Source organism: Anser cygnoides, chromosome 6 (assembly GCF_040182565.1).
Source record: "Anser cygnoides isolate HZ-2024a breed goose chromosome 6, Taihu_goose_T2T_genome, whole genome shotgun sequence".
Lineage (NCBI taxonomy): Eukaryota > Metazoa > Chordata > Aves > Anseriformes > Anatidae > Anser > Anser cygnoides.
In genome coordinates this window covers 29932953-29960829 of record NC_089878.1, presented here as the reverse complement: position 1 = coordinate 29960829, position 27877 = coordinate 29932953, and the positions used below count along the sequence as shown (strand labels likewise).

Genomic DNA, 27877 nt, shown 5'->3' with positions numbered 1-27877 from the left:
TGCAGAGCTGGGAGCAACCTGCCAATGACAACAGAGGTCTCAAATCAGTGTTCCAGTAGTTGTTAAAATCAGAGCACATTGCATTAAATCCCTGGTGGTCAGATTCATGTGAAGTATAAGGTGATGTGACTTCCAGTTACCTGATGCTCAGATTTCCTTGCGTCCCACCAGGGGACGTTATGGTCACCAGTGTATGCTGTAACATTTAGAAATAAATCCCACTTGTCCCGTGGGGCACACAGTTTCAGAGGGCTGGGAAACGCATCTGTCACTTCCCTGCCTCCACCAGGAGGGCAGGATCTGGGAAATCTCAGCCAACCTCTATCAAGTGGACAGAACATCAGCATCTTACACACAATTTCTAAAATTTGCTAGTGGCATAAACATGCATGAGCAATCGACAAGGCAGGCAGGAGTCAGTTATGCTATAGAAAGACACTCTTGGCAAGAGCACATTGATGGGGCTTTCTGCAAGGAAATAGAACAGCAAATAGCTTCCATATTCAGCGCAGCAGCCCAAGGATGTGGCTGCATGAACTGGTTAATGCGAGGTACATGGGGGTGTGAATGTAGAGCAAGCATTCCTGTGGTCCTGTGTGCTCACTGTTCCCGGCAGTAAATACAAAGCAGCTCGTCCAGTTCCTCTCTGTGTGCAGCGTGGGCCTGCGGCCAGCTGATGTGCTATACATCCTCATCCAGCCTCACCTCCGGTACTCACAGCCTTCACGTGCATAAATAAATCAGCATATCCCTCTGACAAGTTTTTTTCGGGGCGGTAAATTTATTTCTCGTAGGAAGATGCGCATTTTACCTAGGGAGTGAGGAAGGTGCCCAGCTGTGTAAAAGCACCTGCACGAGCAGCCGGATCAGAGGCAGGGTCTGTCCCGCTGGGACTGTCACTGCAGGAGGGTCGTGGGGCTGCTGCTGGGCAGACCTGCAAGCACTGGGTTGGCGACGTGATGGGGCGCATGCTTGCGTGCTCCCTTCAGCGTCTGTCGGGACCTGTTGACAATGATTTATTTCAGCCTTTTTGAAGCTCCCGTTGCTGTCTGCCTCCAGTGGCAGCAAATTTTGGGGGGGGCTGTTTGTTGGTTTGTTTTTTATTCACGCGTAATGGTGGAGCTTTGTCCTCCTCCAAAGATCCAGCCAATATTCACCTGATGTGATAGACCTCAGTTTCCAGCACAGGAGGCCAACTACCAGCTCCCTTCCAGCCATTCTCTGGCTTGCTTTCATCTTTCCACAACAGAAACAGCAACAACAAAACCACAGTTCACCCAGGGGCAGGTTAAACAGTGTTGCAGCATTGCCTTTTGCTCCAAGGCGAGCTGCATGCCTGCTTAACAGAAGTAATTAAAGGCAGCACTGTCACTGTGCTCTGAGAGCTGTCTTTTTTTTTTTTTAATCTTGTGACCACTGCATATTCAGGAACTTAATGAATGTAATAGCTGGATCAAAGCTGTGACGAAAAAATAAATCTGTACACAATTTTTGAGTAAAAATCTTGCTATCTCCATGCTAATCCCTATATACATAATTTTATATACATAGGGTATGTCTCTGTGTAATGTAAGCTCAGAAAAGGACAAAATATGATTTGATGATTCTAAACCCTTTAGTAAAAGGGACCATGTCTCTGTTTTTTTCTTCTACAAAGAAAATATGGCTTAAGTACTTAAGGACTTAAATGATGCAGCAGCCTGGTACAATCAATGGGAATTTCACCTTCTATTAACATCTCATCAATCAAGTTTGATTGGCATGAACAATCACAGAAAGGGAATTTTGAAGCCATGCATGTACTGGTGGAAACAGGATTTTCAGCTAGCACTCCATCAAAGAAGTTGTGGAAATAGTCATGTGATACCACCGACCCTTTGAACAAAATGCCAGCTCAAATAGCTCATAATCATCCATAGGCTTAATATTTGAAGCAAAGAAATCAATATAGAATTCTAAATAGTGAATATATTTGAGGATCTCTATTCTCCCCACAAATTAGCAAAAATGAAAGATTAATCATATATGCTATTGGGAATTCACTGAATTCTGTTCTCTGAGAAGTGATATGGGCAGGAATTTTCCCACTGTAGATCCACATACCACCTTTCAGAGGAATAATTTAACCTCCTTCCATTGTGATCAGAAGAGCTTTGCCATTTTATACCAGCTGGAGTTGGTGAAATTTTTTTGCTTCTTAGAGGAAGCACTTGATCAGTTCATTTGACTGTAATTTTTACAATAGCTACAAGCATCTTGGCTTCTTCAGAACAGGAAAGAAAAAGGTTCTGATTTCCAGGTAAAACTATGATTATTTTCTTTTCCCATGTGAGGAGCAGACAAAAATGAAAATTTGGTGGATTTTTTTTAAGGACATTTCACTTTTTTTTTTCATCATTTTTCTTTACAGAAAGCTTAGGAAAATAAATGTGTTCAGTTACAGTGGATCTGTTTTTATTTTTAAAAAATCCATGGAAGCAAGAAGATACAAAAACTTATTTGTCCTCACACAACCTGATTCTCAGATGTAGTCCCTTCTCTGAGAAAATTTATTTGGATACCAGGGAATCCAGGCTATGGAACTCCCCTGGTGGCTCTTTTCTACTGGGATATCACTAATACTGTTCTCATGAGATTTGCTGGCTGGTTCTGTAGAAATCAGAGACTTAGGTTGTTCTGAAAAATAAATATATAAATAAATCCCACACATCTAAAGAATAAATAACACTATTCTAGTGTACCATTTATTCTGTCTTTGCTTGGCGAAAGCTCACTTTGAGAGGACTGAAAACACCGAGTGTTTTGTGCCGGTTGGCACTGAATGTGGCATGATTCATGATTGAGGTTGTCAGGATGCTTCTCTTGGTATGGGAGCCAGCTCAAAAACAGAGCTGGCAATCACGGAAGATCTCTGTCCTATTTTTGCTCTCCACGTGCCTTTTATTCTTCCTTCCAGCCCTTGAGAAATCTCACTGTCCGTGTTTAAAACACATAATTCATTTATTTGGCTTCACTTATTTACATTCTGACAAATCCTTTCTAATCAGACTATTTACTAAATTTGTTTTCTCCAGAAATAGCACAGCATTAACGTGTGGCAAATGACATTTCAGCTTGTGACATCTCTCACTTAAATTAGTTTGAAGAGATTCTAAGTAAATTTGTGATTTCATTAAACATGGGCTTTAAAATAATATTTTCCTATTCAGTATTTCACACTGTAATGAGGTTGAATTCCTTCCCATCTTACCTATCCCTGGAAGTGTGCAAAGAGCTCAGAGACTTCAAGGCTTAAGCCATTAAGATTTTGTAAGGAGATCTATGAGAGCTGAATCTTGAAGCATTAAGAAGAAAAAAATGATAGAACCATGTCACAGTAAGTCCAGGCTCTTAAGGACCAGATAAGGGGAGAGGGTGGGAAGATCCTTTGTAATCTTTACATATCTCACAGGTATCAAAGAGTAGTATATATCTATGTATCACTCAAGTGCACTCTAATACTACTTTGAAGTCATAATAATCCATAATTTTTTATGCATTAAGTCATTTCATCTGTTTGCTAGTAAATAATGTTTAAAAAGCATAAAAATTCAGCAGTTTAAGAAGTAAACATTAAAAAAGAGACAGTAATAGACTAAAATTGTCAGGGGGTTCCAAATAAAAATATTAGTTTTCAAAAGATTGAAAAGAATAAGACATTAACATCTCTCCACTTCTCACTGGGGAGCAGAAAGATGAGCTTGACCCAAGAGAAGGCCACTTCCATCTTGGGCATTGCTTATGTTCCTTGTGTGGCCTCTTCCCAAGCCAGGACTGATCCTCACCCTCAGGTCCAGAGAGGAGACCTGCCCTGCTTTGGGCAGTGGACGTTGGTCTCTTCCTACCATGAAGTCCTGCGGCTTCTTTCCAAGAACAGTGTGGACAAAAATAAAAGAAAAAAAATAAATTAAAAAAAAATATGCAAAACCACTTGTGATAAAAGCTTGAGGCCAGTTAGTGGTGTAAAGTATATGCTGAATGCCTCCCAGGTATGAAGAAGGCCAAAGTGTGTTGTGACAATGTTGGGTTGGCAGCTTTCTTTGACAGTGGGCTTGGTGTGCAACTCAAACATGCGACTTGCATACCTCCGTACAATCAGCAGAAAGCTCTCAGCCAGCAGTGTGAACAGGGAGTTTTATGTACCCCCGGTAGGCAGTTCTTCTACTGGCTGGAAACTCAGCTAAGCTAAATATTGTTCAAGATGTTTATATTATATGATACTGGGTTTCAGCTGTGTACTGTTACATATATTGAGGCTTCTTTAAAAAATATATATTAAGGAGCAGCTGTGGTGTCTACCACAAAACATTTTAAAGTTCTCAGTCCTAAGAAATGATGAGAAACCAGAAAAGTGTGATGGTTCTTTTAATCGCAATAAAAGTCTAGTTTCATTGTTATGGATTTTTTATCATTTCAAAGTACTCATTTTGCACTTAAGTCACATTTTCTGTCTTTTTCTCCAAAAGCACAAGCAATAAAATCTGCTTAAAAACATTGAAAAAGCTGAAGAAGGAAAATGAAGGCAGAAGTCTCATTTGATTCAATGTTGTTGAGCTTAAAACATCAAATATTGTGATAGATGGTTTATGAAAGCCAGAAATGCTGGTCTTCTTGTTTCTAGTAAAAGAAATCTCATTGAATGATAGATATCTCATATTTTATTTTTAAAAAAAAATGAAAAAAAAGAGTAGCACTCATTCAAGAAAGAAAAAATAAATATCAGTTAACCATTGTTATTCCAATTACAAGTTATTAATACTTTGTTTTCATTGGAGAAACTTTTTTGTTTTGTTTTGGGTTTTTTTGCATATATTGTTCTTATTAAAAGATTGTCTTTAACCTGAAAGAACTTTATAAGTTTCGATTAAGCAAAGTGACTTATCTTCAGGTTCCAGGGGAAAATGAACCTGTGGCAAAAAATACATAGTTACACTGTGACTTCTGATTTCAGTTATTAGAAATCCTTGATGGACCCTTTGTCTTTTGGTCTGAGCCCATTCCTATCTTTCTTTTAGCAGTATAACAAAAAGGCACACAAGTTTCAAGTTCAAAAAATCTTTCTATATATTTAATTTTGTTTTGGTTTGTTTCTATCTTTGTTTCTAAATCACCACCCTTGACAAGTAATCAATCTTCAATACAAGCTTTATGATTAATGGCTCATGCAGCTGGATCAAAAAAGCTTGTGAGAGTCAGGTTGTTATATCTGTCTTTTGCAGGACCACAGGATATAAATAAACATAGAAAATTTAGGTTGAATGTGGTAATAAAAAGCCACATATCTTGACTTCTGTATTTAGCTGCTAAAAGGCAGGAATGAAAACTTAATACGTATGGAAATTTCAGTTCTAAACTGGAAATTTTATTTATTGATTCCTGATAGGATTATTACAAGTTTGAACAAACAGAAATAATACTGAATTCAAACACTATTCTGAAATGCATTTCACGGGTGAGGCGTCACTGATAGAAATGGAAATACTCTGAATAGAAAGAGGATTTTACATGTTGGAAGAAGCCATTGCTGCCATTATCTTTAAGGCTTGGTCCACTCTCCTCTCTATTTTTTCCATGAAACTGTTTTATGTGAAACAGTGGTTCTGCTGCTTTCTTGGAATTTATTTGTCACTGAAAGGCTGGATTATTCCCTGTTGCCCATGTTAGGTAGCCATGTAACTACTGCATGGTGCCCATAATACTAAAAAGGATGGTACTGTTAAGTGAGGAGGGATAGTTTTATGGCTGGAATGGTATATATTTACATGTGCTTGTTTTAAGCAAAATAAATAAGTAGATAATAAGAAAAAGTCATTATAAAAGGGTACTACCTGAGATACAACTACTATTTGTTTGGCAAATATGCAGTATGGCCATAAGTACCATCTTTCTGACAAATCTTCCAAACATAACAAGCCCGAGAGAGTGATAACTATACAACTTTTCCTCTTACATAATCAGAGTTCATATTTGTTTCTATAGAGGCAGTTATGGAAGAGCTGTGAAATACAACTATATATAAAATGTTAAAATTTTCTGGCAGTGAGAACAAAGAAGTCATCTGAAATTTGAGCTGCATCAAAATATGCTTTTCATGAAGGAGTCTCCACTCTCAAAGACAAAACTGAGATGTTTCCAGCTTGCTCCCTTACAGTATGTCAGTCTTTTCTTTTGACCTCTGCAACTATAGGACTTCCCAAGTCTAGGAAATGTTGACTGAGTCCAACAAACTTTGAGGAGTCAATGAAGTTTGTGTGTAGGAAGCATGTTAGCATAAGAAGTCATCTGAACAAACAGCAGGAAAGTAGCTAAGCAGTCAATCAGCATTCTGTAATTCTCATCTAAACTTCTGACAAAATTGATAGGTCCTGGCTGGCCAATCCCAGTTAGTGGAAACTATTACACATTCATGAAAGTTTGCAATCATTTCCAATGACTTTCAGATGACTCATTGTTATAGAAGTCTTCAAGGAGAAGAGTGGTAGAAAGAGAAAGGAAAAGAGGAGGAGGGTGTATTCTAGCATTAACTGAATTTTCTCTTCCGTTTTCCTCCCAAATTACTGCTGTTCTTTGCTGTTAAATTTCCCATTGCAAAGTGTTTGGAGGGTGTCTGTGCAGAATTATGCATTATGGTATTATGGCTCTTCATTAACCAAAGAGATTTGAGCTTGTTGATTGGATTCTGCCTTTTTCAGTGCGTCCAATTTGGAGATGAGCAGAGTTGTTTCCACTAAAATTCTTTTAATTTTATGAGCAGAAACTCAAAATAAATGCTAGAAATAACAGATAAAGAAATAAAGGAGGCAGTGAGTGAAATACTAAGGAACAAAAATACTGTTCAAAAAGCTATGATTAAACATTTTCTGATAAGCTGTGTACAGAGTTGGTTTTTCACAGAATTGTCTATGTTTGTCCTACATGTTTAGATGCTAGTGTTTTCAGTTTTTTATTATTGTAATAAAAATGTTTTTAAGAAATGACAAAAGCAATTAAAAATATTTTTATCCAGAAGAAAAAAAAAATTAAACCCTAACCAAACAATATTACATAGTGTTTATTCTGTGAGTACAGAGTAAATTTCAGTCTTTCTTAAAGTATAACAAACAAAATCATGTTCGTATGAATTGCACATTTTAAACAATTATTTTCCATTAGTAAAACTGTTTTCAGCTTTGTGACTTTTAAAACTGAAGCTATCAAGAAGAAACACCTTTAGCTAATCCATTGCATTTATATCTTTCTAAAAGAGGTTGAACTTGGAGTATTGATTTACTTCAAAATAAATAAATAAAAAGCTCTCACTGTCTACCTAAACCTTTTACTTTTCAGACTTTCTAACTTCAAGGCTTTACTGTATCATAGATTTAAATCTGACATTTAGAGTAAGTTTCAAGAGAGCTTGAAAGAACCTGAGCTGTACACGTCTGTGCCTCTTAAAGTCTAACAGCTGAGTCACTCTAGTCCAGATCTGCATTAAAGAGAGAAAAGCTGGGTAGTCTGGTGTTTTCTGACTTCGGATTTGTGGGCTGTTATATCTGATCTGTTTAGTCATTACAGTGACATGCAAAAAAAGAAATACTGATGCTTTTTCTACAGCATTATCTCTGCCACACTGGCCTAATAATAAATGTGGGACTCCTGCAATATGGTGCAATTTCAATTACTTGGTATGGTATAAATTTTCATAAACTAATATACTATTTTTTTCCTACTTCAGAAGGATTACATTAAAATAGCAGTGTGCCAACCCATGCAAGCTGTAAATCTGCCAGGCAAGACACCAGCATGGTTTTTCAGTCCTGCCCCTTCTAGTGTGCCATGCAATGTTTGGTGCTCCTCCACAGCTTTCACCTTCTTATCTACTGAGATCTCCATGCCTGACCACATACCTTTTCATCCAGAGTCTGTTTTCACATTTGACTACAGTCAGCATTAACACGGAAACCAAAGAGACAACTCCATATTATCTAATCTATCCTATTAATGTTTTTAATTAAAGCTCTCCCTTATCTATTCACTGCTCACATGTATTTAGCATTGGATTTATCCCAGTGATTCTGATTCTTTTTCTTTGGTATGACAACAGTCATACAGTTTTCCACAGTTATCAAGATAGTATATTTGGGAATGTGGGTATATACGTTTATAGGTATGCAGTTGTTCTTTAGTTCTTTTTTATTCTGCTGATTTGTAAGTCTAGAAAAGAAAAAGAATGGTGCCTTATTTATTAACTTGTTTGTGCTTTAGATAACAAAAACGATATGAGAAGTAGGTTTATTTGTGACTGTGAGTCTGGCCTCCTGTTTGTTTTGATTGCATTATGCTTTAGAGAAATATTTTTTACTTGTATATCTTGATAACTTTAGATCCATCTGAAAAACTAACATTTGGGCAAAGGAGGTATTAACCAAAAGTCCATGGCTTTTTTTTTTTTTTTTGTGGGTGTTTTTAGCTGTTTTTGTTTTGTTTTTAATCAGCATCTCACTACCTTTCTAACAAAAATATTATAGATTTCTGAGTCTACTCTGTTTGTGAGCAAAGGTGATAGTTGTCCACAATGCAGTAATTCATCTGGAAAGAATATGCCTATCAGTAAGAACTACAATGTGTGTACAATTTAGTGGATGGTGGAGTGACAGAACAAACTAGAAGAACATTCTAATGACCTCATGCCAAACTCTCTGGTATGGTACACCTCAGTTTCCCTAGCTAAGTGCAATGGTAATGTGTTGTTTTTACCTCTTTGTGAATGTTAATATCAACAGTTTAAAAAATGCTTTAGAAAATACTGTGACAGAGTTGTGTACTTCATTGAATTTACTTGAATCTTTCAAAAGCTGAAACATTGGTCCTTCATGGCCACAAATTACAGAAATAAAAGGAATTTTGTTTTTATTATTTTAAATCATTTATTCCAGCTGAAAAAAAACAGCTCTTCTGTTCACACATCACCATCATATTATCTACCCTACCCCTGCATATTTTTCTTTTTGTAGCCATGGTAATTGCAATAGCCAGGGTACATGTGCACCTTTGGTCATTGTTCAGCAAATATCTCAGCGGGTAGCAGAGACAGAAGAGGTTTCCCTGTACAGAAGATTGAGCTTTTATTTTATTTTTTTATTTTATTTTTTTTTCAGTTATTATATTGTCATGGTTTACAAAAGCACCAAAAGTTTTCAAAGATACCCAAAATCAACTATTCTTTTTTCAAACAGTGCCATGGGAATGACTAGCTGTGACTTAAAAAATATATAAATAAAAAATGATAGAGGTGAGGAGTGAGACGAGATCAAGACCTGCTTTTAGCTTATCATGATGATCTGTGACTGGAAACCTGCATGTCTAATGACAGAATATATGAGCAACAAGATGCTCATTCCAGTTGCTATCTGAGGTTGCATTTTCTTTCATCAAGCCAGGTCAAACACAGATTACCAGCTGTCTGACACTCCCTTTGCAAATAAGGAATTTTATTCCTTGGATATTTACTTTTACAGTGACTTCTAAGAGCCCCTTGTCAGTCCCAAAATTTTGATTAGAGTCACATTTATAGTAGCTAAAGAGCTTACCTGATGTGTAGGATATACGCTGGATGTTTTCATGGGGATTTATGGTAAAATGAAAATCCAGGTACCACAGAAGCAAGCAGAAAGACCACCACTAATGTCATTAGAAACTGGATTAGACTGTTTATTTTTTTTCCTAGCAAAGAAAAAAAAAGACATTTCTAATGATAACTACAAGGAAAAAATGTATCTAGAATTTAGAAGCACTCTTCCTTTCCTCCCTTCCTCCCTCCCTCCCTTCCTTCCTTCCTCTCCCTGAAAAATGGTGATCATTTGGTGCTTTCAATTTCATCTTTTCAGCTCCTGTATCTGTTCTCTAGTTATCATCCATAGCCAAGTATGAACCAATTTTGGTTGTGTGTGCTCCATATCACTCTGTTATTTGGAAAGATACATTGCTCTGTATTTATATTTAGGCCAAAGAGTTTTCTTACACTTTTGCAGTGAACATTATACATAAAAAGACAATGTAGATATGATAAATAGTGCAGTTTGAGGTGATTACAATGGGAAGAAGGGTTTGTATAAATGACCAATATATTTCAAAAAGTCTTCATCTTTTGAAAGTGCAAAGATGACTAATTCCTATACTTGAAATGAAAGAATTCCAGAAATAGAAAAGTTTCATTAGTTCTTCTTCCCTAATCACTCACAACAACCATCATCTGCCTACTTGGAGAGTGGGTGGAGGAAGTGTTCTGAAAGCCCATCAAAATCAATTAAAAGATTTTAATGAATTCAGTAGATATTGAATCATCTGGAGTCAGCACTGAAGGGGGAATGGCAAATATTCTGCAAAACTTAAACTTGCTTTGGAAAGTCCTGAAACAGTCACTACATTACAGAGGCACCAAAATCTTTATCCCATTCAAATCTACTTTAATCCAGTCTTGAACCGCATAGAAGGAAGGCGTCATTACAGTGGATCTCAGTACAATGGTAATAGGGATAATAATACTTTTTTTCCTTATCCTAGCCATCCATTTTCAACTAGGAGTGCAGTGAGGAGAGTCCAGAAGAGGACAAGAATGCCCAAAGTTCATTAAAACATGATAAAAAGAGAGAGAAAAAAATAAATAAATTAGATTCTTATTTCAGAGAAAGAAAATTCAATGAAATTGTTGTGGTGGTCCTAAAATACGAAAAAGTCACTGAAATGACAAAGAAAATAAAATGTGCATTTGTGGATGTGTTGGGAAGCCATGGACTTTTGAATCAAAGTACATCCAGTTCAGACTTCTGGAAAAGATCAGGACTCAGTGGGGGATTGCCAAAGGACATGTAGGATATAATGAGTTAGACAAGCATTTGGCAGGGGAAGGTTACATAAAGCTAGTCCTTCTTTTATGTTATTTTCTTATCCTCAAAATGAAATTGGTTATATCTGATGACTTGGAAGATATTGTCCTTTTGAACATGAATTATTTACCACTTACCAAACCCCTTCAATTTTAAGCACTTCTCATTTATGATTCTCATGTTCATCTACTATACTCAGTTCCACGAGAGCTTGTATATTGCAAGTGATCTGAATCCTTATTAACTCAAAGTGATATTTACCTATTTGTACATATCTCCTTTTATTAAGTATTCCTCCTGCAAACTTTCATGACCCTTGTGTTGCTGAGCTTTTTTGGTAGTGGGTTGTGGATTTGGTCGTATTGCTGTTCAGCGCAGGCTGTTGACCTTGTTTTATAACTTTATGCCCCAAACATTCTTTTAAAATTGTAAAGTAATTCCAATTTAATTTCATACACATTATTGTCTTTGGCTACTAAGTACCAGACAAAGTAAGATTAATCCTCTTTAAGGAAGAAAGAAAAAGAAAAAAAGAAAAAAAAAAAAAAAAGCTCTTGAAACTATTATCTTGAAGCTACCGTGCCTATTTTTCCCAAACTCTTGCATTATGCAGGCTCAAAAATATTACAATAACTAATGTTTCCTAACAGGAATGTACTGTGTTTAATGCATAAAATTATCACAGTAACAAGATAGCAAAATTAATTTTATTTTCGTCAGTATCTTACATATTACTAGATATTTTAGAACTACTGTGCATATGATTTATTCTGAATTCATGTTTTTAATGTTTTACACAGACCTTTGGCTCAGATCCTCCAAAGCACAAATTTGAAACCAATAGTAAGTTAGGTAAAGTTAGGATCTTCACTGATCTGAAGCTATACCCTAATTGACAAGTCAGTTAGGCATCAGTTTAAATCCATTCTTTTTAAGCAAAACATTTCATCTTGGCTTTTGGCAAAAATTCAAAGTTAAGCATAAATGTAGTTAATGAGTCTTCAAGCATATTATAGAGTGTTTCTCTAAGTAGGTTAATTAAGCCCTGGTAATGAACAAGACCATCCTGATGGTAAATATTGTATTTAAACTTAAGTATTTCTATGTTTTTGGCATTTCTTTCTTTCCTTTTGCATGTGTACACATCTGCTGACAGTATTAAAACACAGGGATGGGCAAAAATCATATATTTCACTTCCTTTTTTTTTTTTTTTTTTTTTGTGAAGGGAATTCCCTGAGCATTCACAGGCTCTCAGCCGGGATTGCCGTTTGATACTGCCTTGAAAATGAGGGTCCTGGTCTCACAGTAGAGTCCCCAGCACTGTCTCACTGCTGAGGAAAGTCTCCAAAACCATAATTGGAAATAGGATTGTTTTTACAGATCCGCTACTAGGTATTAATTCAGCACAGAGGTCAAAGAATGTACTAAATGTAATGTTGAACAGGAGCAAGTATCTGTCATAAAAAAAATGAAAAAGGAATACCAAAGGGACAAAGATGAAGAAGCAGCCATTTTTCCATTTCAATTTATTAATGTTACAAGTCTTCAGAGGGCAGTATATATATCACCAAGCACTGCTTCAGAAATGTAATACTGACTGCTTGGAAGCAAACTCTCCATGTGGGTGTGATCTGATACCTAGCCAATGTGTTTATAGCGTCAAAGTTTGTCAGGGTCCAGTGGGCTAAAAAGGTTTTGGTGCATGCTTCAATTTTGTTGAGGAGAAGGAGGGTGATTTTTTTTGTGAGTTATTTATCTGTAATACTGGAGTGGAAAGGTTCAGAAATAGCCTGCAAAAGTCTTCCATGTAAAGCAAACCTAATGTAAACAGGAGACTCAGGACAGCTATTCTTGGATTTGTAGACATGGAAAGGATTAGGATATGATTCAAATAATGTCAACAAATACAAGACAAAAAGATTTCTGAAAGTAGACAGATGTTTTTTATCAGAAAACAGTATGTGATGGAAGGAAGTTGAAGACAATTGAATCCCGAGGACAGGACACCCATTTTAGACACAATGTATTTTAATTGTTGGAGTAATTCATCTAGGGATATGATGAATTCTCCATCCTTGGAAATCAAAGACTGGAAACCTTTTGAAAAGTAGGTTAAATCAGAATCATAGCTTTGATGTAGAAATTGCTAGACAGAGTTATTTAGCGTGTACTATGGAGGAAGTGATCAGCTTACACCTCAGTCTATAAAAATGGTTAATCTGCATAGCTAATTTTCATAATAATTTAGTTTTATTAACATATAAACTATCAGACTGTTATCTAGAATACTTTTACATTAGCCTTTTTAATGGTACAGCTCTCTCTCTGTAGCATAGCCTCATGTTCACGTCAGGTTCAAGTTTTACTTTATATTCAAAAAGAAATAAGAAATGCATTTTTAATTAATTTGCTTATCTAAGTAAAAGCACCTGCTTATGGGAGTTAGGTCTCTGAGAAAGAAAGTTCTGTTTCTTGATACGACATTTCAGAGGTTGAAATCTGATTTACACCTACCAGGAGTTCAGCCCAGCAGTGACATGCTCACTTCAGATTTCCTAAACCTGGCAACTCAACAGCTAAGAATCACCATAGACAAATGAGCCAAAATTTGGTCAGGCAGGCCATTTCCCTTGGGAAGCATCACACTGAAAGTCCCTACTTTCTTCACTCTGCATATTTTTTCATAACAAGATATCACTTGTACTGCTGTGACAGATGCTGCCAAAATTGCTGTTTGTGCTAAGTATAATAAATTCTATCCAACTCATAGTGCTCTGGGACCTGTCACTAAGGTACTAAAAAATTCCTTAGGAGGGTATTTTGTATGTGAGAGAAGGTGGGATTTATCAGAGACCAAGCAACCAAATGAAAATAAAATGTGTGACTTAAGGAAAGTAATAACAGGAGAATTTCAAAATACCATAGTTATCTCCTTTATTGACTGCAGGCATGGGAAACAGAAATACTGACCTTGCAGGATGATCCTTTCAGCTCTACTGGAGGCCAAATTCCAGTGTAAAATATATCCTCATTTTAGAAGTGAATTTTTAAATCCATTTTATTATGAACAGCACTGTTGTGACTGACCTTGAAATCTTTGCTTTTGTGTATTTTGTGTAAACTTTCTCTGAAACATGCTGCCATTTCTTTTTTTTTTTTTTTTTTGCCTCCCCAGTCTCTGGAGGTGGGATGTATGATTGCTAGTTTTCATCATTATTATTTATTCTGCAGTGAGTCTATTGTGTGATTACATCTACCAGTACCAGTACCTATTACCATCTACAACCCAAACAGGATTACTGGGTGAGACAGGCCTTTGGAGAAACCTCCTTCAGTTACTCGTCTTAAATCACACTGGGTCAGTTCCAAAACTAACCCACAACCATTTGTGTGCTGCATCCTAAGAGAAAGGGCAGTCAAAAACACAACAGTTTCTACATGAAACAGAAATGATGGCACTATCATCTTTACTTCAAACTCTTTTCAGGCTCCTGTGATCCTTGCAGAGATGTGACATATTGGTATGGTCTCTAGTAAGTGCTGATAACACCTTGCTTTTGGTACAAGGATGCCACTGGGAAATCTCAGAGATAAGCAGCAGTTAAACCCAGGCTGCTTATTTAAGGGTCACGTGTGTTAGGTGTATTATCCACAGCCACTTGGGCATATAAGCTTTGCCTGTGATTGCTACCTACGTCAGTAGTACATAAAAGATAGAATTCCCAGCTTTGAGTATGTTACCAACCAGTGCAGTGGGGGAGAAAAAAAAAAAAAAAGATTCAGAGTTTGATCCGCTGCAATCCATTACAGCTCTTGAATCGCTTGCCAGCATCGCATGTGCGCCAGCAAAGAGGCTCATGCAGGCTGCTGATCCTGACTGTGCCGCCAGGCTCTGCCCAGCAGGTGATGGTGCACCCACCCCAGCCGGGGGTATGGCTTCGGCTGGCACAGCGCAGTGCCCTACAGAGAGTATCCTGTGACCTTTAGGTTAAATGTAAGGCTAATTTACACCTGGAAAGGGCTGTTTGAGCCTGTTAAAAGGCTAACACACATACTCTAGCATACTTTAGCTGTCAGCTGTGCTTATTCAGTCTCATACCAGCCCTAGGTTTCAGTGACATAAAGCATTCAGCAAATAAAATGCTAATGTGGAAAGAAGAGTTCTCTATGAATCTATCTATAGCTTCTCTAGCATTGCTAGTACTGGAAAGCTCAGTGCATCCAACATCTGAGTGTCATATAAGGCATTAGAGTTAGTGAGCAAAACAATTGCTATCCACAGTCACACACCACATGTACTGCGAGCGTACATTCCCTGTGGCAAGGACCTTGTGTACTTTTGTTTTCTACCACACCAGATGCACACACGGTTCTTGATAAATATTTAAATAACAACACAAGCAGTAGCTCCGCTTTGATTTCATACAAGGCACGCTTGTTCCACCAGATATTTTCAGGGACGAGAAGCATATAAGGATGCTTGTTGTTCTGTGCGATAGCAGCAGGGTTTTGTTTGGTTATGTGTGCATGAATAGCCTAAGGAGTTCGCAAATGTATTTGATTTGCATTGAGTGAAGAACCTTAGAAACCGCTGTGATGAACAATGAGAAGAAGTACAAATTAGTATAGCAAGCAATTAGTTGGTGTGTAGCTCTCTTATTAAAGCAACAACATATTGTCCTTCAAAACTAGATGGCCTTATTTAGTTTCCATATGATGGTGAATGCATGATCCGAGATCAGAAATTGGACGTAAGAACATTTTGTTGGTTGCAACCTGCAGCTGCCAGGTCCACAGCATCCATTTTTCATCCCAGAAAGGATTTTAACCATGTTTTTTTTTGGCAGCCAGGCCTACCTCCTGGTGCTATGAAGACATCTGCATACAGTCTGCATTTGCTTGATTTATTCACAAACATCTGGATGGCTGACACACTTCTATCTCTCATTCCAGGATGAGGTGTAGACAATCCATTTTCCCAGTGGGAAATTAAAGATAACTCTAGCCCAGCCTCCAGAGTATTTATTTACAAGTATTTATTGACTGTTCTCTTTGGCCTTTCTGAAGCTGACTAATGATTAAATAGGGACCTCTAACACATCCTTGGAAACGCTGATTGAAAATGGTGGATCAGCGATTATATTGAACATGGATTAAAAAAAGTAGTCATATATCACCGGGGTTTAATCTCTTTTATAGCAAGCAAAGCATATTGATCAGAATCAAAATGCTTAAAGATAGGTACACCTTAAATGACAGTATTGGCACCTAGACATGCATCAATAAGGCTATTTTAATGTGTCTTATATTATTCTGTCTAAATTATTTCACTGGCTCTTCTATCATCCTTCTAAAAACCCATTGATTTCTTATTTTCTGTTATTGTTGTTTTATGCCAGGATGCTCTTTGTTGTATTTGCAATGATGTTGCAGTTTTCTGATGCTGTTGGAACCTCACTGAAATTGTTATTTGTTAAGTTACAATTCCTGGGAATAAATGCATAGTAGACCTAATTTACTAATTATCTAATATCTTTTTGTTTTCAGTCATTGTGTCTTTAGATCTGTGGTGCAATTGACAAAGAAGTCTTAACTGGATGTTCCAAATTATTCTTACATTGCAAAAACAAAACATAATAATAATAATAATAATAATAAAAGTCAAGGATGCTTCTTCCTGTTTTTAGAGCAATGAGGGAGAAAAAAAAGTCATTTCTTGCTATTTTCTATATTCTTTAATTTTTTCTTGGTGAATAACTTGGTTTAAAAGGTAAAGACTTTACATTTTCTTTCTTATCGCTCTTTGCTCTGACTAACATCAAGAAAATGGTAGGAGAACATTATTTTGGCTAAGTTTCAAGCAGCCATGAATGTTAACTAAGTATAAATGCAAAGGGGCTATTTCTGTAGATCGTCACCTGCAATACAAGACAATCCAGCTATTGGAAAGGACAACAACCAATTTTGTGCTGTGCATGTTCCTTTTCTTCAGAGTAAAAGGGCTTACAAATGTTATCAAAATTTCAGTCTCTGAAAAATGTCTCCAAGGCATCACACAGTAGCTGGAAAAGTACTGAAATTCTCTGTTGTGACTGTATGAGCAACAACTTCTTGCCCCTCAGGGTCATTCATAGTAGAAATGGGCTGGCTGAGTAGACAGTTTATCTATTTGTTGGCATATTTATAGATATGACATATTTAATAGATCCATTTAATAGATCAATTTCATAACAAAAGCTAGCCCATTGTATGTTTTTTTGTTTTTTGATGTTGTTTTTTGTTGTTGTTTGGTTGGTTTTGGGTGTTGGTCAGATGGTGAAAAACAGAACTGTTCTCTCATTTGGTTTGTTTCATTTGACAGTCCATTTGTAGATCAGTCTTCAAAGTAATCATGTCCAGATCTTAAGGAATGTACCCTGCAAATACAGTTCTTAATAGCTAGTTTATGATAGTCTGCTTGACTACATAGAAAAACATCTTTTGCACATAGGCTACATTGCTAAGTTTCTATACAATTATGTGAAGGGACTATGCATTACTGATATTGTAGTAAAAGCTTGAAGAAGAAAAAACTTCCCAGCTCTTGCATTTTTAGGATGAGAAGGGTGGTTCACAGTTCACCATTTAATACTCAAATAACTGGAATCTTCTGTTTTTTCTTTTCCTCTCTGGGACACTTGCAGCTGGTTGTAGATATAAACTGCTGTTTATTAGGCTGATATTACAATTGGTTTGCTAATTCTTCATTAGATCAGACAGTAATTTGTTTGCATTGTGACAGGATGGCAACAAGCTGATGTGACATGTATGATGTTATATCTTACAGAAAACTAGAACTCTTTGGATGTGAATTAAGTTCCAGTGTCACTTACAATCTGTTCCAGAGCTGCTTTCTTTGGAGAGAAAAAAGAGTATTCACACTTCTACCGTCTGTGCCATGTAACTGAATTTACGTAGAATACTTCAGGTCATTTGAAACAAGCATTTTGGCAGTCAGGAACATATGTTCCTTAAATAGTCCATCAAAGTCAGAATGCTAACATGACTTGCTGTTTGCTGCTGCTGTTGTTTTTTCCTGAAAATCACCCTTTCATACAGACTCTGACAATTCTGATGAAATTGGAGGGAAGCACAGATCCTGTACCAAGCCTGATTTTAATCCATGTTCCTTTAATCTGTGAGACAAATCATACTACACTCTTAAGTACTGTTTTCTAAATTAAACATTTGCCAAGATGCTCTACTAAGGTACTCCATGATGGTAAATGGATGACATGAAAATCTCTGGGATTGCCATTGTAATAGGATAAACTGTTTTACATGTCATCCGTAAAGACATTAATGCATTACATTTTGTATTGGATTCACCCATGAGCACTCAATTATTTGCACTGTAGGTTATCTTTTTTTTTTTTGTCATGTGTTGTCTATTAATATAACCTCTTGCCTCTTGTTATGGCTACAAAGCTAACAAGGCCATAAACTAGTAAGAGGCACTCACTTTCCATACTCGTGACACTCCATCAACACAAATCACTGTAGGCTGTATGAACATGCCTCTAAAGCCAGACCTGACATCAGTCTATCCTCACTATTTGCTTTCTCTGGGTCACTCTGGACATGTCAGCAGGGTTTTTCTGGTTTTCTGAACTAGACGGCCTCAGCTATCACCTGTTAGAGTGTTCCCATGCTAACATAGCCCTGTCACTGCTGGTCCAACAGAGAAGAACCTTTATATTCTGCAGTTTGATCTCCTTTGAGCAGTTTTATTCAATGTACTATACTCCTCAGCTGTGGTCTGACTTGTGTCACCAGCAGCCCTTCTCCTCAAAATACTGTTATCAATGTGGGAATACTACACAAGTATTGTTATCACTGCTCTGTACAAGTACATCAAGATTTTCAATCTATATATGCTCTTGCTTAGGCAGATTTTGAAAGCTTTAAGTCTTATCAGAAGATATGGACCATGGGCGCTGGACTGTTTTCTATATATATGAAGAAATACCCTCAAATTCTTCCAGGGGAGGTTTAGACCTCCCCTGGAAGGGGGTATCAAGAAGAATTTCTTCATGGAAAAGGTAGTTAGGCGTTGGTACAGGCTGCCCAGGGAAGTGGTATAGTTGCAATCCCTGGAGGTATTTAAGGGACTTGCAGATGTGGCACTTAGGGACATGGTTTAGTGGTGGGCTTGGTAGTGTTAGGTGAATGGTTCGACTTGATGATCTTAAGGATCTTTTCCAACCTAAATGATTCTATGATCCTGTGATACTCTGTCCACTGTCTTGGCAAAGAATTCAAGAGTAGTTAAGGACAATTCCTATGAACTGGAGACAATTGAACTCCGGGGAAAGGCTCCTAGTGCATTAACCTTTGGATCGGATCCCTACTTAAGCCTAGCTGAAGAAATGATCACCAAAGCTTTTCTGCTGTCAAAATGCATTGAGGATCATTTGTCACGTTGCTATCCTCTGTAGGTTTTGTTCAAAAGGAAAAAAAAATCAGTCTGTCTAAATTGTCCTTGAGGAGAAGCTTGAAGACAGACTTCAGCCATTTAGTTAGGAAGTGGATGAAAGATTCGTATTTATCAAGACAGCTCACAGTATTAGTTATTCTCTACTACTTGAAGATGTAGACTAAGTAGTCAAAGATTTTAAGGTCCAAAGAAGTTATTTTGACCCCACCTTTCTTATAATACAGGTGATATAGTCATCTACATGTTTACCATGACAACTATTTCTTGAGCTTCGCAGGTGTGGATTTGTCGGAATGGGAGATAAGAGGAAAGTAAACTCTTTCTAACCTTCTTAGCCCTATTATAAGAACAACAGATGTGAGTGTCTTCCTCTGTCACATGAGTACTTCATTTACTGATGAAGGTTTTCACTGCCTGTGGCTATCCAGTCCTCTGTGTTTCACTTTACGTTCTTGTATATCTTCCATTTCTGCAAATGGGAAGAAATCAAAATGCGTGGTGACTCTATAAAATTTGCATACTATACATACTATAATTTCTCCAAACATGACATATTGTCAGCATGTGTAAGTTATCTATTTGCAAAAGGTGTGAGATGAGTTCCAGAGCAGTCTACATTGCTAGGAAATAACTCCCTCTTTGAACACACCAGCTGCCTCCCTTTTTCACTGGGGTGTTTGCATCATGACACCACCTGACATCATTTGCCCTGGAGGCTCCAGGAAGGAATAGAAAGGTTGCCATGTTAATTAGAGAAGAGCGATAAAACCTGATGTTTTATTTATTTTCTTGAAGAGGGATTTGTGTATCTTATCCTGTTTTATGGTAATATTTTTATGATGAATTTTTTGAAGTTTAGTTCAGAATCAGTTCCCCTGAGGAACAAGTACTACGGCAAACTGCAGAGACCTTCAGTGCTTGAGATTTCTCATTAAAATTAACCCACCCCTGACTGCAGTTAACAAAGAGTCATCGTATCCTTAAAAACTTTTCTCCTGATGAAGACATAGGTATATTCAAACATATAAACTATGTAAGCATTTATCTTTAAACGATTACACTGTGATTAAAACCACTAGTTTAGAAACACTGCAAATACCTGAAGGTTGCAGCAATTTATGACAAGAAAGGAACAAGAAGGCAAAAAGCATGGAGTTATCCAGGTCTATTGTATATTGATTCATGATCTGAACACTTTCGTGGATCTGGGCATATGGTGGATCCTTTGCCTGGTAGGAATAGAAAGCAAGCATCACCATTCATGCAAAGTGGACCTTGGAGTAACTGAGTATTGGCAAGACTCATGGAGTCTGGTGTCGCACTGCTACAATTACAAGGACTTATCATGTTTGAATGGGGTCAGGAGAGATCTGGGCATAAGAGTGTCCTGAAGCAATGAAACAAACACAGGTCTCCTCTTGGAACAGAGCTAGACTTGGCCTAGAGGGGCCTAGTAAGTCAGGAATGAAGACAAAGAACAGTTATGTTTTCCTTGGCCTCAGATTTGCCATAGTTCAAGCTTAGGATTCAGAGGCACACGCTAAGTTGTCAGATATAATGAAACTTTTGTTGGAAATTGAAGTTTTCATAGCTTTCTTATGATCCAGAGGAATCAATGGGTTCAAAATCAAAAGGTAAAGACCTGGCTTTTATAGGCATTTTGGTTTAAATATCTATTTGGTCTAAATAACTTGAATAAACCAATCACAGCTGCAGCCTTGCTATTTGTATTATAGAAATCCCTAAAATATCCAGCCATGAATGAGGTCCCATTTTTCTAGATACTTTGTATAATTCAATAAGAGGAGATGCCTTCCATAAGCATTTATAATCCAAAAGAGAGTTTAGGTGAGGAAAATAAATAAAATAAATAAACAAAATACCCAATAAGAGAAAGACCGTTTAGTGCAGACTAACTTTAGGCATATGTTACAATCAATTGCCATTCAACAAGCCACTTAAGTATTTGTCTCACTGGATTTAATGATTAGCTCATCATCTATTTGGGGCAAACACAGTGTTTTACACTTGTAGAAACTGTTTACCTCAGCAGGATTCTGGTTCTTGATTGTGGCTACTTGAAGCAATTGCAGTATGAATGACAACAATAATCCTAATGAGTCTCATTAACAAGGGTCACACGCTGCAGAAAAAAACTCTGAAAAGCATCTTTCTTTTCCAATTGTTTTGTACAATTTCTTGTGTTTTTCCTGAAAAACTCCTGTGTTTACCTTTGAGCTCTTTGCTCTGGCTGTGATTTTAAGTGTCTGTTTTTATGCAAATTGCAGATTATTGACAATTTTTCAGTGTTTGTCTTATGCTGATTGCATTAGCAGCGTGCCTTCTGTATTTGCAGTCTTACTGCTAATAATGTTACAGATCATATAATGATGCTAATAAGGAAAGCAACTGTGTCACTTTCATTGTCTATAACACCAATGTGCATGGATGAATAGAAGCTGCTGTGATAATTTTGGAAGGGCTCAACAGCCCATCATGTGTGGGAGGTTTAACCCATCATGTGTGGCAGCTTTTTGCGACAGTCTAGCACTCTTCCATTGTCTAGCACTAAGTCCATTGCTTACTGAGAAAAAAAGAATGAATTTCCTCAGGGTCTATCTTTAGATTCTATTAAACCTATTATTTGGATAGAAGAAAATTAGTCAGTACAAAGAAAATGGTACAAAGACACAGTTTTTGCTCTAATTGTCACAGATTTGAACAGTGTGTTCTTGCCAAAAAAAATTAAATGCATCACTTTACAAAGCTGTTTATGCAGCATGTGAATTATTTGGAATAAGTTTCGTTATGGTGATTAATATGCATGACACTGCATCACAATATGAAACCTATCAAGCCTAGATTGTTTATTTTATTGTTGTTGTTCGTTTGATGGTATGCAATTTAAGAGCAAAACCACCCCCTCTCAATAAGATTTCAGTGTCTTTTCATAGGCTCAATCTCAGTTCATATATCCAAGATGTGATCATGTTTTTGAAATGTTAATTTATATGCATAACACCTTTGTTACATACATTTCATAAAGAGCAGTTGGGTTTATAGTACACATGGAAACTAATTTTCTCATAGTTAGACTTCTGAGCTTTGTACAAGTTTAACACTACAAAGTTTCCTTTAAAGACCTTCAATTAACGCTGGCTCAGGACATGTACTCGTAGAGCTGTGACTCGCGTTCCCATCTGAATAACCCTTACTCCAAATGAAAGGCAAATTGAGTTGGAACTGACTGGTTTTACTTCTTTTTTTTTTTTTTTTCTAAAAACTTTGCAATGCTGTGAATTTTATGAAAACCTTGGCACTGATGCATATATGCAGCCTTTTGAGAAACTAGGCAAGAATCCAGCGTATGCTGTAAAGCATAAAAAACAGGGAGTTTCTGGTTGCTTTAGGTTTCATTTTGAATATTTCTGTGCATTTTTGGTGAAAAATATCTCAATAGGACTATACCATGAAAAACTTCCTGTCAGTCTTAATTTCCCTAGATCTAATCTAGCTAGACTTCACTGAAGCTTTGTCATATCTTACTGTAAGTGAAATCATTAATTAAGATGAAAAAAAATAAAAATATTAAAAGGACTGTAAGGTGCATAAGAAACTGGAATGCAAGGAAGGAAAAATATTAGGCTGAGGTGAGCTGATATCCTCAAACTCCCATCTTGTTTAATACTTTCTATTGCACTAGTCGTTATGACTAACAGGGTAAATAATGCTTTTGAAACGTGTTAACATTTCAAAGGTAGAAAGGATGCCAATAAAGAAGGAGGATCCAAGTACTAAAGAGAATTTGCTGAGTGACCTTGAGGTCCTGGAGTAATGGAAACAGAAGGTCATGCATGCCAGAACTAATACAAAATATTGAGCACTGTCAATATTTAGCACTAGGAGGGAAGGAAAATGACCTGAGTGTTTTGATCAAGCTTGGTATGACTATGTAATACCTATAGAAAGAAGCAAATATGGCATTAACATATCATAGGCAAAGTATTTGAAATAGAAAGAACAAAGCCTTAGCAATCCTGTGCAAAGCCTGTACAGTACTTATTTTTATTCCCTATATATTTCTGTTCATCTGTACTAAAGAAGAATTAATTCAAATGGAAACGTATACAGAGAACAGCTGAGGAACTGGAAACCTTCTCATGTAGAAGAATGAAAGATTTTGGCTTTTTTCACCTAATAAGCTCAAGACTATGACTTCTTTCTGTAAATTCCTCTGGAGATGGACCCTGCACGAAGGATATGAAATAAAGGACAAGGTGGACAAAGAAGTGTGTATAAATTAATTCAGGATGGAAATCAGAATAAAAACACTCATTTTTGGAGTTATGATAGTGGGTCTTGTACTGAATGATGAGAAACCTGCCCATGTAAACATAGATAAACACAGAGCTACGTTAATGGAGGGAATTACTCAAGATAGCAACTGCTGCTGGGACTTTGACAGCCTGTGATAGACCTGATGGCTCAGCTGAATCCTGTCTAGCCTTATGCATGTCTCTCTCCTTAGCTGAGTGTCATGCTGTGAATATGACTTGCTCTTGTAGACTTTCACATCAACAATCAAAGTGAGATGTGAAAACGGATACTTCTATTATAGACTCACACCTTCTAAAATTTTGTACTTCAAAAGTAAATCAGAAGAGATAGAGAAAACTCCAAGTTTCTATATACATTATAAGTCTAGTTGACAGGGAAAACTATAAGTTACAGAGAAATTATAAATATGTGTTTTTGTTTTATTTTGTTTTGTTTTTGTCAAGTGGGTAGATTTTTGCCGAAAAAAATAAAAAATAAAATAAATAAACATCTAATTCTGCTATAGGCCAAAAGACATTGAAGTTACTCAATACACACATAGAAATGAGAGAACTGGCACTGCCTAATATATTCTTGTCTATAAATGATGCCCCATCTTTCAGGGCTGTAGTGTCCTTTAGGTCACCGTGTGTTCAAATGGGGAAGATCACACTGCATGGTAGTAGAGGTGTAAGGAGTGGTGAGCTGTATTTCTTTTCCTCTACAGCACAGTTAAGCTCTGGCACATGTCCACCAACATGCAAGAAAGGTGAGTTGCCAGAGTGTTGTGACTCAGTAGAAATATCTAGTGTCAAATCTTGTAAGTCTAAATAATACAGAACATATTAGAGGCTAATAAACAGCCGTTAACCACCCAGCTTTCAGATTTACCAATTACCACACTCTTCTAGGCCATGGACCTGCTTGCTGTTGCTGACAGCATTGCATTAATGAATCTCAAGTCATAACCTCCTTGAATTCATGAATAACAATTTGACTCCATGTAACTTGATTACTATGAAATGGAAATTTTAGTTGAGTCTAAACATTGGTTATGAGGTTGAGATGGGAGAAAGACAACCCTATTCCATCACTGGTAATTTAAACTCATATAAAACCAAGCACCTGTCACAGTGATAAATGGGTTTTCTTGTTATCTTGCTGTCGGTATCATTTCCCAGTCAGATTCTGATCAAACACCCAGACAACACTGTGGAAACTAAGGTACAATTGTCTTCATTTTATTCTTCTTCCAGGGAAATAGGTAAAGGTCACAAGATGCTTATAAACATGATTGATTTCATTTTCTTTAAGTCATTCCCAGAACACAGATTAATTTGCTTGTATATGCAAATGTAAGATTTTATAGTCATCATAGAAGAGAGCAACTTTCATTGCTTACTGTCTCCAAGCTTAAGGCACAGCCATCTCAAATAAGGAGGTGTCACAATGGGTTACATCTTTCAAGTTCCTTTTCAAAGGATAGGGTGAAAATAAACCAATTTTTGAAACGGTTTTGCTTTAGATCAATGCCTCAAAATTTTGAGGGTGTCTTCAGCAACTATAATATGAACAAGTTCCTTTCTTACTGTGCCAATGTGTCTTGTGTCCAGTTGTGCTGTATTTTTTTCTAGACTTGAGTATTCTTAAAAATTACTCTTTAGTTTAAACCTTTGGGTTTTAGGCCTTGCTGTGTATCAGAAGTAGAAAAGATTGAGAAAGGAAGAAACAAAAAATAAAATTAAAATAAAACATTAAACTTGGAAGAATTGTCTGTCCCGCAATAAACAAGATGTCTGAATAGACAATCACTGTGACCATTTCTGAATGTAGAAGCTATGCACAAGCTGTCACTTGGTATCAGTATGAATGAAGAGAACTGTTTCTCATCCTGACCTATCTGACAGGTTTAACATTAGCTCTATAACACTACAATGTATTTTCATTCTTTTATAGCTTTGGTGCCATACATTCAACATGATTGTAGTGAACTTTCATTCTCTTTTGCTGGACTTTGGACATAAAATATAAATGTGAATGTTATGGATTTTATTATCAGTGTCACAGAATAACTTGTGAACATAGATTGAACTCTCCAGAGATTACAATAGTACTGCTGCTTTCTTTTAAGATGTAGCTGAAGAAGGAGATGTTAATGATGATTTCCTCTCTTTTACAGAAAATCTGAAGTAAGCAGAACACTCAGATTCTTTCAATCCCTGCCTCTACCGGATGCTGTTCCACACTTATTCTCTCCATAGAGTCTGAAACATGTAGCAGACTATGGTCTGATCTTCCCCTTCTGAAGCTGTATCCTTGTAAAGGAAAATACTTATATTAATGGATCATACAACAGGAGGTGAGAGAGAGAGGGATCCTCTATGTGAATTAACAGGTCTGTATCCTTCTGGGAGAAAGGAAAGATGGTTTTAGAAGATACTTTAACAATTGGTTCTGTATTTTAACTGGTGGTAAAAGAAATAACTGTTGTGAGAGAAGAGAATAGAGATGCTCTTTTAAAAGGGGCAAGAGGGTTGTTTGTGTACTGCCAATAAAGTAATTCAACAGTCTGGTACTTTCCTCTGGAGGGGCAGAGCCCAAACTTGATGGAGTGCAGCCAGCCCTCACCGCTTTCTGTCCTTGTCTTCCAACAACAGACACCACAGTAGTTTGCAGTAGTTTGCGTGAGCAGGAGGCAACTGGAGAAAAGTCAGAAGAGGAGATGGGGATGTGCAGACATAACAATAACTGTCAAAATATTTCCCTGTAGAACTTCTCCAAGAGATGGGAATTTGAGTTGTGTCAAAGATAGAGAATTGAAGCCATTTCTTGAGTGAACCCTCATCTGCTAAGTTGCTGTATGTACAGGGCAAGTAGGAGATACCTCCCCATCCACATAGGCTTGGAAAGAAAGGAATAAGAAGTGCTAAGCTCTTTGAAAAAAAAGAGCCTCTAAGCCAGCCTTTCAGGAGCATGTTTCAGGTTTCAGTCCGACAGCAAGTGGATAAAAGATGTCTTTTTCTTCTGTCATATTTCCTACCTATTAGGTCTAAGCTGTTCCTTCTCAATGTGCTTTGCCTGCTTTGGATCCCATTCAAGCATCTGAATTTTCCTATAGTTCTGGACAGGGTTTCAAGACCAGATTTCTACTACATAGATATTATAGCACTACTCAGAATCACAGAATCACAGAATCGTCTAGGTTGGAAGAGACCTCCAAGATCATCTAGTCCAACCTCAGCCCTAACACTAACAAGTCCTACACTAAACCATATCACTAAGGGCTACATCTAAACGTCTTTTAAAGACCTCCAGGGATGGTGACTCAACCACCTCCCTGGGCAGTCCATTCCAATGCCTAACAACCCTTTCAGTAAAGAAGTTCTTCCTAACATCCAACCTAAACCTCCCCTGTCGCAACTTTAGCCCATTCCCCCTCGTCCTGTCACCAGGCACGTGGGAGAATAGACCAACCCCCACCTCTTTACAGCCTCCTTTAAGGTACATATAGAGAGCGATGAGGTCGCCCCTGAGCCTCCTCTTCTCCAGGCTGAACAAGCCCAGCTCCCTCAGCCGCTCCTCGTAAGACTTGTTCTCCAGACCCCTCACCAGCTTCGTTGCCCTTCTCTGGACTCTCTCGAGCACCTCCATGTCCTTCCTGTAGCGAGGGGCCCAAAACTGAACACAGTACTCGAGGTGCGGCCTCACCAGAGCCGAGTACAGGGGGACAATCACCTCCTTAGACCTGCTGGCCACACTGCTTCTTATGCAAGCCAGGATGCTGTTGGCCTTCTTGGCCACCTGAGCACACTGCTGGCTCATATTCAGCCGACTATCAACCAATACTCCCAGGTCCCTCTCGGCCAGGCAGCTTTCCAACCACTCATCTCCCAGCCTGTAGCGCTGCTTGGGGTTGTTACGCCCCAGATGCAGGACCCAGCACTTGGCCTTGTTGAAATTCATGCAGTTGACCTCAGCCCATCGCTCCAGCCTGTCCAGATCCTCCTGTAGAGCCTTCCTTCCCTCGAGCAGATCGACACACGCACTTAGCTTGGTGTCATCTGCAAACTTACTGAGGGTGCACTCGATCCCCTCATCCAGGTCATCGATAAAGATATTAAAGAGGACCGGCCCCAGCACTGAGCCCTGGGGGACTCCACTAGTAACCGGCCTCCAACT

At 37.6% G+C, this 27877-nt stretch overlaps 1 long non-coding RNA gene across 1 annotated transcript in view; it reads left to right on the top strand.

The window, feature by feature from the left end:
• LOC106034231 (uncharacterized) overlaps positions 1 to 27877 on the top strand; it is a 316470-nt gene that overhangs the window by 241829 nt on the left and 46764 nt on the right. Inside the window, exon 7 of the long non-coding RNA XR_010832305.1 lies at positions 25878 to 26093. This is a non-coding gene — a long non-coding RNA (uncharacterized lncRNA). The remainder of the gene's footprint in view (positions 1 to 25877; positions 26094 to 27877) is intronic.